Source organism: Anneissia japonica, unplaced genomic scaffold, assembly GCF_011630105.1.
Source record: "Anneissia japonica isolate Jap-2015-1 unplaced genomic scaffold, ASM1163010v1 scaffold287957_len1322810_cov207, whole genome shotgun sequence".
Classification (NCBI taxonomy): Eukaryota; Metazoa; Echinodermata; class Crinoidea; order Comatulida; family Comatulidae; genus Anneissia; species Anneissia japonica.
Window position 1 is genome coordinate 478448 of NW_022683022.1, and position 8049 is coordinate 486496.

The window sequence follows — 8049 nt, forward strand, 5'->3', positions numbered from 1 at the left end:
GGCAATGTCCTTGAGAATTAACAGATGATTGCCACGATAAAACTAAAGGTGCCACGGGAACACGGGTTCGGTTTCCGACGCAGATACCAGCCAGGCTAGGCTAGGCTGTACATTACTAAATCAATCAATCAATCACAATCGGGTTAATGGTTAGGGGTCATGTTTTTGGCTCGCAACTACCTGAACACAATACATCTGTAATTGTATGGACCCCATTTAATCAAACTGGGAACTTGAATTTCACCCTTGATAAATCATTATGCACCTCATTTACTTTATCCGGGAAAAACATTAATCAGTGCATGAAAAGCTATTATTAGATATTATTTAGACGTTAGCAAAACCAAATAATTCTTTCGCGAACCCAGGATTTGGTCGGTCGCGACCTGAAAACCCCATTGAAGAGCACGGGGAATTAACATAGAGTACTGTATAATAATGATCTTCAATTCACTTTAGAATCAGGGAGCCTTCGTTGTGTCGGAGAGTGTTACGTAAGGGGTGGCGCCAGGTTTTTCCCGACGGGGCGGGGGGCGATGCCCCGACGAGGGGTCAGATTTCCCCGACGAAAGCAAAGTGGGCGTGGTTGAGCTTCGATTAAAATGTTTCGAAAGTGGTCCAGGTGGAGAAACCCCATAAATTTTGACAATTTAGGGGTTTCAAATAAATATAATTTTTTTCTCCCCGACGAATTGTGCTTTTTCTTCCACAACTGGGGGCCCCGGCCCCCGCTGGCGCCACCCCTGGTTACGTGGTACAACGATTGCAAGGAAAATTCCGAAGCGACAGTGTAGCGATTGCATGGAAGCCAAGGTAAAAAAAAAAGGTTGAGTAATATGTACAAATTACCGGTTTATGACCTTGTATTCATTCGTTGACTGATGACTCAATCAATGCACTGTTCTATTATTATTTCACAAGTTCTCTGTTTTAAACATTTATGATATCAATAAACTTTCAAACTGCTTTGTTCACGTATCGTATTGATAATAATCTTATCCTTTTCTCATATTTGAATCTCATAAAGACATCTGCACGGTTTCAATACTAGTTCAGAGAATTACGTAATTAAACCTTATACATCTAGTCTTCGTCTTTCGGTTTTATATACATGAGGTCGTCCCAAACTTTGCAACTCACTTCTGGTCTCAAAACTAAGACCTCTAGGTAGAATCTAAATTTTCGGGCAGGAATACTGATTTCTAATCTACTAATTGCGTATCGGTCTCTCAGCCTCGAGGTCGGGGGTTCGAACCTTCGATGTGCATTTCGCTTGTATTCTTGGACAACACATTACCTACGTCTGTCTCTCTCCACCTAAGATAAATGGGTTTGGTATTCGGTCCACTACTGGGGAGGAAAAAGGCGGTGTGAAAAGGAAATGGCGCCCTACCCCACAACGCCGAGACTTAGTAGCAATGGGACTACTTTATTAACAGATAACAGATAGTTAATTGTCATGAAAATACGCAGTACGATAAATAATAATAATATGTCGTTCTTATATAGCGCTTAATGCCTTAACAAAGCCTCTAAGCGCTTTACTTTATTACCCCCGGTCATTAGATCAAACACATATGGATCACAGTGAACACTAAACGAAATTATTAAATTAAATTATACCTCCATAATATTGCAGCTAGTAATCAGCGCAGTGTTGGAACCTACCAGGTACCCACTTGTACTCCTGGGTGGAGAGAGGCAACCGTAGATAAAGTGCCTTGCCCAAGGACACGATATAGCCACATCGAACTTTTACTAAGTTAAAGTACAGTAATCTATATCAGAACTATTTTGCTAACACAGAACACTCTTTCAGTTTAACTTTCTTGAACTTGAATAATCCATACCGTAATTATGGAAGCAAAAGTGCCGGTACATAAACACTACGATCATTTAAAAATAAAGAAACCTCAATTTAGGCCTAGACCTGTATTTAGCGTTTGTGTTGATAAAATTATCATCGCCGACATATTTAAGACACATGTATTTACGTGAGGAAGTGAGGGGAATGTTCATGAGAGACCTTCCCATATAGCAAAATTTTAAAAAAATTACTTGTTTAGCGTCACCACCCGCACCTGAAAATTAGAGGCAGGAATATTTTCTTTATTTAAAAAAATGACTACCAGTTTTTTAAAGAAATGCTAATCAAAATCAATATATTGTAAGTGAATTAAAACAATATTTTCAGCAAAAAGGTGCAATATTTATTGTAGGCATATTGAAAATTATTATTAATTCTAACACATTTTTGTTTTGAAAAATTTTGTTTTGAAAAATTAAATTGACAATAGTTATTTTTTGAAACAATTTCTTTGTTCTGATTTACTTTGTTTATGATATTGAAAAGTACAAATTTATATATAGTAGGGTCATGCTCATTGGGCATGTGCGAGTTTCTAGCCTATGCAATTCAAGTTGTGCCCAGGCATGGCACTACTAAAGTAGCATCTAATCCAAAAACAGGGATTCATACGTTATTGACACCATAGATTGAATAAGGAAAAAACGCCTCTCCCCACCTAAAATTTTGTTGAGATGTGACGGTAAACAAATATATATTTTTTTTTTGGCCTAACCTTAAAGGACATCCTATTCTTACCGGCAGAACTCAAGAAAAGTTAGGCCTATAAAAATAGGCCTATTCACAAGAGCTAATTGGCATATGGCCCTGTACCTGCTACGTTAGCCCAGAAAATCATCACTATATCGGGACAAATGCGGTAGTACCACCACCCAAATCACAATGGTTTTTTTTGTTTTTTTTGTTTTTTTTTTTTTTTAATCATGTGAACAAGAAAGTGTATTGCAAAAATATATCTTATCAATGCCATAACTATGGAATGAGATACTTATTCCTCTATGAATAAAGTACAAAAAATACAAACACATTATATAAATACAATATTAATAACAATGACTATTATAGGCCTATTGACGAGTTACACAGGTATTGTGAAATACATATAAAAAGACGTAGGCCTTAAATAAACCACGTGTAATGAAACACAGGGATACAATAGGCCTATGCCATGTATTATTTAATAAACCTGTTGATTTTCTTTTTAATTAGGCCTGCAAGTGGATACGTGAGTTTCGAATAACAGACTGCTGGTATAGTTTTTATTATTAACCCAATTTTTGTTTTATTAATGACAGACATACCATGTAGGTATTCCTCCGTGGACAGATCTACCAGGTGATGTATACTTAATAGAGCAATAAGAATCAGATGAATCATCTCGGGGGTGGAGGCTCAATATTCACAAGAGTCCACCTCAGGCTCTACAGCGGAAACAGTTTTTCTATAGATGCCCAGAATTAATATGAAATAATTATGATAATGATGTTGGTGATAATGATGAGAGGATGATGATGACGATGACAGTGATGATGACAATGACGATTTTATTTGTTTTTAATTCTTTCACATCCAAAAACAAGTATACTTGCTACTTACAGGATGGAATGATGCTTTATAAACCAAGTCTCTAATGAGGCTTAGTGAGTGGAGTTTGGTCGTGAAAAAAAGTCCTGCTGCGACAGGAATTAAACCTAGGACCCTAGTATTTTATAGGTAAATTTGAGTGGTTTTTGTACTTATAGTCTTATAATAGTATATACTTACAGAGAGCGAATCGATCAATGAGGTCTTTTTTTAGAAAGGTGGACCCATGGTTCTCATGTTCTGGAAAAGCAATTTGAGATCGAGCAATAATTACGAGCTCAGGTTAAAACGGATTACCTGGGACCAGATCCAGAGGATTGCAAAATGCCCGATTGAGGCCCTGGGACTAAAAAGTCCCTGGGCTTTTTAGTCCCTGCCGCAAAGAACCGTTCTTTCTCGTCAGTAGGAACAATAAACAGAACAGTATTGCAATCGGTGCTCTGCATCGTTTTAATTTATGCTTTCGTTTGTAGGTCTCAATCATCTACACTGGCTGGGTCGTTGACCAAGTAATAAAAACGTGTGTAGTGTTAGACAGCTCTATCATGCCACAGTACTTAGTCGCATCAAAGACCATTAAATAATGCGGAGGCTTTCTCAGTAACGTGAACAGCAATACAAAAATAAGTATTAATAATAATTTGTGTGATTATTGTTACCGATAACAACACTAATTAAAATACAAATACTGAAGGCGTACGGTACTGTACATCATCAGTTTTATGGATTGACAATGAATGTCAAATGCGGCGCACAAATTCATCAGATTATAACTCCATGGTTGACCTATATAATGATTATAGTTAACCTACACCGTAGTAGGCCTATAAAAAATGCGACATAGAAGTACGATCGAATATAATAACCCTATTTAAATAGGCCTAGTAGTATAGTAGCTTTGGTAGAATGGCCTGCTCGATATCCTTACTATTACATAATAATATCATACTATACCTAGTAATACCGGTTATCCACTGGGCACAAGAATGGCCATGCACTCAACTTATCTAGCTTGTAAAGCGGTTGCTGAGGTTTTTGTAAGGAATTCTTCTAAATACGTCTGAATGTCTTTACCAACGCCATTGAGAGGTCAAGTTCAGCCGAGGCTTTAAGGAGTCGACCAATCACAGAGCACACTGTAACTTTATAGGTTCTCCTTAGAGGGGTTGATATCAATCGCATTATACTATTGCTTTCTCTAAAATGAAGCCAGTTTATATTGACCTATCACATTACTTGTAACCCGCACAATTTGCATTGCCAAGCAATCATTTTTCATTGATCCGCATTCTGGGGAAATAAAATAGTTCCTTTCAAATGTGGAAGCTTACAATTAGTGGCGGATTCAGGATTTTGTTTCGGAGAGAGGCATCGACTCCCTTAGTCCTATGGGTGGGGCGGGTTATTCTCCATAGCTTTTACGGGTCCAATTCAAAATCTCTCATCTGCCTACGCTTGGTTAGATTTTCAATTTGCTGCTGTTGGTTGAGGTGGGGTGGGATGGGATGGAGGAGGGGCTCGCTTACCACTGGATCTGCTTATATTGTAAGCCTAACCAAGGTGCCTACTGATTACAAACTACTACAAACAGTGGCGCAATTGGATGAACCTCAAATGGCAATGTAGTACGTCACACCTGCAACTATTCATAACAATGCCCTTGTTATTTTCTTAGTGGCTTGTTGTCAAAACGTTTGAATTAGATTTGTTGACATTGTTAATAATATACAAGGTCAGTGCACGAATGCCTGTTTGTTTTAATATATGCTGCAACGACGCGGATTCAATGAGGTCAGCCCTAATTTTTTTTTTATTGAGAAATATGAAATTTTACGTTCAAACTTACAGCTGGGTGTGCCACTCCGACAATAGACATGCTTTGCTATTATATTATCGTACCAAAGAATGGTACACTCGCTCCTCTCTCTATTTAATTGTTTCACACGACTGTTTTAGGTCTTGTTATTATTCTATATTTTGAATACTATTTTTTAAATTTTAGACTGCTTTTTAAGACTACTTTTAAACACAACTACTTTTATTATAACTGAAAAATATTTTTCCCGAAGAATATTTGAATAAATAAATAGATAAGTAAATAAATACGACGGCTGTAAAATGGAAAATAATTATTTGAATCAGGTATCAGAGAAACGGCGTCCGCACTCACGAGGGACGACTAAGCTAGATAGGAGGACATTGTGGAGAAGGGAGAGTTTTATGAAACACTGATTCACACTATATCTATATTCAAACTAACGTCTTTATTATTTCTTTCATTATTAAGTTAAAATACATTTTATAATAATAATATACCGCATAGGACTTAAATGTTGAACAATAATTTTCAGAAAACAAAATCATTTGAGGTGCCTTAAACTTCACGAAACTTTAAAGTTTATCGATTATGACAAACCTTCCCAACAACCTCTATATGTAATAATTTAAAATAGTTTTGTACAGGGAGGCAACGAATAATCAATCGCTGTTGAACTTTTACTTTCGATTCTGCAGGTATATCAGTGAATCATATGGGCGACAGAACGTCATGAACGTTTTAGCAGCGGACACCTTAAGCAATACCACCATGCCTAAACAGGACGAAGACTCCAACGCTGTAGGAGGCGTACATTGAGTTCAGGTTCAGGCTACATTTCACATGCTGTTATTACGTAAAAACGGCCAACAAAAATTAAGTTCCCGTTGTTTGAATCGACACTCATGAAATACAATCTTTTCAATGAATTATTTTAAAATTGATTCTATCGAGAAAGTAATCTTTTGATTGACTACTGTGCGAGGTACAAAACTAATCTAATTTGACCATGAAATCAAGCTGGCGTCGCTTGCGATCTAATCGGCCATGTTTGTCCAGTAATCGAAATGATTAAACCATTTTTTATTAATTAGTTGTGGAATAAAGTAATATAATTATTTTACAGGAACGTCCATGGCAAACTTGCTGGGTTAGAAAATAAAATAAAGAAAATGCAATAAGTTTGCGAAACAAGATAATAGAACAAAACTGTCTCTTGCTGTACCTTACTGAGAAAATATACAGTACGGTACGGTACGTATACACAAATTTAGCTAGCGAGAGCATAATAACAATGTTATCTACAAACTTTAACTTTGCTTTTAAATAAAGATATCGTCGAAAGAATGCTTCTATTTCTTTTGTTATATACTCTTCTCACAAGCGTAAAACTAAAAGTTAAGCTGAAAAATATCTTGGTTGGTTCATGAATATCCATGCATTTCTTCCATTGAAAGAAATAATAACAATGTTTAAGCACTGGGACTTAAAACAAGAGCTGTTACTTCTGATTGATGATGTTAATGTCTTCATCAACCAATGAACATAATTACAGTATAACAATTAGGAGGGTCGTAATTTAGGACTTCAACTTATCGGGTTTAAAGTTTTCTGCAGGCCTGTGCCTGCTTTCTTATTGGCGACTTGGGTGGAGGGGCTGCGCCACCACTAATATGGATGCCATGTTTTTTAAGGTTTATAGTTGGGTATAAACTTATTTTACAATGTAGGCCTAATGATTGATGTTGATCATGCTTATTTGTGTTTTGATCACCGTCAAATGAAGGCGCTGATAATTCATATTTGACCTGTTATAATATACCGGTATATAATTTAATTTTAGAAGTATTTTCCATATGGTACAGTATAACACATTAGCCTGGTTCACGTCGAACTTTATCTAGATATACCCGTCTTGAAACATGATACGATAATCCCCTAATTGCGTTCGATGCCAAGTTAGAGCCAGATAAACAGCCAGCCAGTTTCAGGCCGTCGACGTCACACGGTGGAAAGCCGTCGACGTCACACGGTCGAAAGGCTTGTTTAATAAAACATCTACTGTATTTTACGAACCTCTAGTACCAAGTGGTATTCGTTCAAAAAAAAATTGTAAACTACTGTGTAGAGAAGGTGTGAGTTTCCACTACCTAACCTAGCCGACCAGTATGAACCAACGACCAGTGCAGCAGCGTGTTCTATCGCAATCTAAGTGGTAGATTCTCTAGGCCCTGGCCCTAGCTACATTTACCTTCGATAAAAAACGAATTATTTTAATCGCTAGCTAGCATTCTTCCATTTAACAAAATATTGTTTTAATTTTCATTAAAACGTATGTATACTTTATGGACCTAGCTTTCTTTCCTGTTTTGTAGTTTTTAAATCGCTCAATTGTGTTGTTTACATGCACTTCGCGAAAATCTAGCTTCGCGGTGTCAAATAAGTTAATATCGATTATTCGTAAACGGACGTTTGCTGGGTGTTTACCCAAAATATTACAAATAATTTCTGAAAACCCGACTAATGAGACTACTTCGATGCTGTTGTTAGCATTGTTGAAGTACGTTGTTGTCAGATGATAATGGTGGTACAATACAACAAAGCTGGCTTAGATGCCTACGTTACGTAATCATGTCCTTGTAATCCGAGCCGACTTTACCGTTAAGCAAGTTAATTTACCGTTATTCTAGTAAAGTTAAGTCACTTAACTTAAGTCACTTAAGCCTTTTATCTAGCTATAATTGAGTGGTTCACGTCGAACTTTTAACTAGTTAAGTGGATG